The following is a 5,189-nucleotide window of genomic DNA, read 5'->3' on the forward strand; positions in this document are numbered from 1 at the left end:
TCTACTCTCTTGTAATGGATTGAGTTTTCCCTTTGAAGTTATCTTATCGGATTGAGTCTTTAATGATTTGAGAACACTTGATGTATGTCTTGCGTGGGATAACCGTGGTGACAATGGGTTATTCTATTGATTCACTTGATGTATGTTTTGGTGATCAACTTGCGGGTTCCGCCCATGAACCTATGCATAGGGGTTGGCACACGTTTTCGTCTTGACTCTCCGGTACAAACTTTGGGGCACTCTTTGAAGTTCTATGTGTTGGTTGAATAGATGAATCTGAGATTGTGTGATGCATATCGTATAATCATACACACGGATACTTGAGGTGACATTGGAGTATCTAGGTGACATTAGGTTTTTGGTTGATGTGTTTCTTAAGGTGTTATTTTACTACGAACTCTAGGGCTGTTTGTGACACTTATAGGAATAGCCCAATGGATTGATCGGAAAGAATAACTTTGAGGTGGTTTCGTACCCTACCATAATCTCTTCATTTGTTCTCCGCTATTAGTGACTTTGGAGTGACTCTTTGTTGCATGTTGAGGGATAGTTATATGATCCAATTATGTTATTATTGTTGAGAGAACTTGCACTAGTGAAAGTATGAACCCCAGGCCTTGTTTCCTAGCATTGCAATACCGTTTACGCTCACTTTTACCACTTGTTACCTTGCTGTTTTTATATTTTCAGATTACAAAAACCTATATCTACCATCCATATGCACTTGTATCACCATGTCTTCGCCGAACTAGTGCACCTATACAATTTACCATTGTATTGGGTGTGTTGGGGACACAAGAGATTCTTTGTTATTTGGTTGCAGGGTTGTTTGAGAGAGACCATCTTCATCCTACGCCTCCCACGGATTGATAAACCTTAGGTCATCCACTTGAGGGAAATTTGCTACTGTCCTACAAACCTCTGCACTTGGAGGCCCAACAACGTCTACAAGAAGAAGGTTGTGTAGTAGACTTCAAGCAGTTTCTGGCGCCGTTGCCGGGGAGGTGAGTGCTTGAAGGTATATCTTTAGATCTTGTAATCCAATCTTTTTGTTTCTTGTTTTAGCACTAGTTTAGTTTATAAAAGAAAACTAAAAAAATGGAATTAAGTTTGCCACATAAGCTTCATCTTTTTAATATCTTTCGTGAGTATGATGGGAAGGAAAATTGTGCCAAAGTGTTAGAAGAAGAATGCATTAAAATGTTTGGCACTAGATCTTTGAATGATGAGCATGATTGCAATATTGTTAGTATGAACTCCTTGAATATCCATAGTACTAATGATGATTGCACTAGTTACGATGAAAATGTCTCCTATAAACATGTCAATTTTTGTGGAGTACATTGGGTTTGCAAGTACACACCAAATAGGGAAGATAGATATTGCAAGAGGCATACGCATTTAGAAACTAAATTGTCGCAAGAAAGGCTAGATGTTTGTGCTGAAAATTTAAATTTTCTTGGCCGTACTTGTGAACTTTGCAATGAACGGGGTCATTTAACTATTCGATGCAAATTGTTTCATGATCTAATCGTGTCCAAAAATTGTGATGACTTGATTTCCCTTGCACATTATAATGAACTTAGTTTGCTTATGGGTTACGAAGAAATGAAACGTATAACTAAGCATCTTCCAGAATTTGCCCGTTACAAACTTCTCGGTTTTGATCTAGAGGAAATTTATATGTATTGTGCGGTGAATTGCATTGAAAATCCTTATATTGCCAATTGCATAAAGAAAAGAAAACAAATAGAAGATGAAGAGAATACTAATGAAAGGGAAGAGACTTCCCAATATCCTCCTATTATTTCTTATGATGAATCGGGTAACGAGGAGGAGCTTTCTATTCAACCAATATCATCAATAAGGAGCTCAAAAAAGAGGGATAAACCCGCACATGATGTGAAGAAGAAAAAGAAAAAAACGGAGAAGCAAAGGTAAAAAGATATCTCTCCCAAATGATGTTGCTCCTATTATTGTTGTGCCTCATGAAAATGAATCAAAAATAATTGTGGAAGATGATGCACTTGATGATGATATAGTTATGCCTATTGCTTGTTGTGATGATTATGATTGGGAAGATAATGATACTTCTTATGATCTTGAAAATCTTTTTGGCACTTGCTTGGAATATGACAATCGCTATACTATTGGTGCTATCCATACTATTAATGATGAGAGTGATTATGCTTATGATATGAAAAGGCCCAAGCTTGGGGATGCTATGTTTGATGAAGATGATGTTTTTGAGAATATATTTGCTGCAATTAATGTTTGTCCCAAGCTTGGGGATGCTACGTTTAATGAAGATGATATTTTTAGCCTCCCAAGTTTTGATATGCAAAGTTGTTATGATGATAGCATGCCTTCTACCTATTATGATTATATTGATGAAAGTGGATTTGGAGAGGTCATGACTTTATTTAGTGATGTATCCACTATTTCGGAAGAGGTTTCAATCGATTATGATGAGAACAAAGTTGCTACTTATGATGATTATTGTGATGACACTTATGCTATAAAAAGTAGTGATGATTATATTTACAAAACTTGTCATGATTATGATTCCCCTTTTTCTGAACATTACTCTTTTAACGTGAAAACAATTTATAGTATTCAAGCCTCTTATGATACTCCCATTATCCCGAATGAGAAGAATTTTGCTTATATGAAGAGTAGTAACTTTTCTATACTTGTAGATCATGAAAAGAATGCTTTAGGTGCTGGTTATATTGTTGAATTCATTCATGATGCTACTGAAAATTATTATGAGGGAGGAATATATGCTTGTAGGAATTGCAATAATATCAAGTTTCCTCTCTATGTGCTTAAAGTTTTGAAGTTATGCTTGTTTTGCCTTCCTATGCTAGTTGATTATTGTTCCCATAAATTGTTTGATCACAAAATCCCTATGCATAGGAAGTGGGTTAGACTTAAATGTGCTAGTCATATTCTTCATGATGCTCTCTTTATGTTTCAATTCTTATCTTTTATGCGAGCATCATTGAAATCATCATGCCTAGCTAGGGGCATTAAACGTTAGCGCTTGTTGGGAGGCAACCCAATTTTATTTTAGTTTATTGCTTTTTGGTTCTGTTTAGTAATAAAAAATCCATCTAGCTTCTGTTTAGATGTGGTTTTATGTTTTAATTAGTGTTTGTGCCAAGTAGAACCTTTGGGAAGACTTGGGTGAAGTCTTTATGATCATGCTGTAAAAAACAGAAACTTTAGCGCTCACGAAATTAGCTTCAACTTTTTACTGGAGAGTGATATTGGTTGATTCTTTTTGCATATGATTACTAGACAAATTCCTCAGGTCCACCAGTTTAACTTAGAATTTTTGGAGTTCCAGAAGTTTGCGTTAGTTACAGATTACTACAGACTGTTCTGTTTTTGACAGATTCTGTTTTTCGTGTGTTGTTTGCTTATTTTAATGAATCTATGGCTAGTAAAATAGTTTATAAAACATAGAGAAGTTGGAATACAGTAGGTTTAACACCAATATAAATAAATAATGAGGTAATTACAGTACCTTGAAGTGGTGTTTTGTTTTCTTTCGCTAACGAAGCTTACGAGTTTTCTGTTGAGTTTTGTGTTGTGAAGTTTTCAAGTTTTGGGTGAAGATTCGATGGACTATGGAATAAGGAGTGGCAAGAGCCTAAGCTTGGGGATTCCCAAGGCACCCCAAGGTAATATTCAAGGACAACCAAGAGCCTAAGCTTGGGGATGCCCCGGATGGCATCCCCTGTTTCGTCTTCGTTCATTGGTAACTTTACTTGGAGCTATATTTTTATTCACCACATGATATGTGTTTTGCTTGGAGCGTCATGTCATTTTATTTTGTTTTTCTTGCTGTTTGAATAAAGTATCAAGATCTGAAATTCTTAAATGTTAGAGAGTCTTCACATAGTTGCATAATTATTCGACTACTCATTGATCTTCACTCATATCTTTTGGAGTAGTTTGTTGTTTGCTCTAGTGCTTCACTTATATATTTTAGAGCACGATGGTAGTTTTATTTTGAAGAAATAGATGAACTATCATGCTTCACTTATATTATTTTGAGAGTCTTAAACAGCATGATAATTTTCTTAAATTGGGAAATTAATCCTAATATGTTAGGTATTCAAGACTAGTAAAAACTTTCTTATGAGTGTGTTGAATACTAAGAGAAGTTTGATGCTTGATGATTGTTTTGAGATATGGAGTTAGTGATATTAAAGTTGTGCTAGTTGAGTAGTTGTGAATTTGAGAAATACTTGTGTGGAAGTTTTCAAGTTCCGTAGCATGCACGTATGGTAAATGTTATGTAACAAAGTTGAAACATGAGGTGTTCTTTGATTGTCATCCTTATGAGTGGCGGTCGGGAACGAGCGATGGTCTTTTCCTACCAATCTATCCCCCTAGGAGCATGCGCGTAGTGCTTGGTTTTTGATGACTTGTAGATTTTTGCAATAAGTATGAGAGTTCTTATGACTAATGTTGAGTCCATGGATTATACGCTCTCTCACCTTTCCATCATTGCTAGCCTCTTCGGTACCGTGCATTGCCCTTTCTCACATTGAGAGTTGGTGCAAACTTCGCCGGTGCATCCAAACCCCGTGATATGATACGCTCTTTCACACATAAACCTCCTTATATCTTCCTCAAAACAGCCACCATACCTACCTATTATGGCATTTCCATAGCCATTCCGAGATATATTGCCATGCAACTTTCCACCGTTCCGTTTATCATGACACGTTCATCATTGTCATATTGCTTTGCATGATCATGTAGTTGACATAGTATTTGTGGCAAAGCCACCATTCATAATTCTTTCATACATGTCACTCTTGGTTCATTGCATATCCCGGTACACCGCCGGAGGCATTCATATAGAGTCATACTTTGTTCTAGTATCGAATTGTAATCATTGAGTAAATAAATAGAAGTGTGATGATCATCATTTTCTAGAGCATTGTCCCAAGTGAGGTAAAATAAATAAAAGAGAGAGAGAGAGAGAGAGAGAGAGAGAGAGAGAGAAAGGCCATAAAAAAAGGAGAAGGCCCAAAAAAAGAAAAAAATGAGAAAAAGAGAGAAGGGACAATGTTACTATCCTTTTTACCACACTTGTGCTTCAAAGTAGCACCATAATCTTCATGATAGAGAGTCTCTTGTTTTGTTACTTTCATATACTAGTGGGAACT

The sequence above is a fragment of the Triticum aestivum genome, chromosome 7D (assembly GCF_018294505.1).
Source record: "Triticum aestivum cultivar Chinese Spring chromosome 7D, IWGSC CS RefSeq v2.1, whole genome shotgun sequence".
NCBI classification, from domain to species: domain Eukaryota; kingdom Viridiplantae; phylum Streptophyta; class Magnoliopsida; order Poales; family Poaceae; genus Triticum; species Triticum aestivum.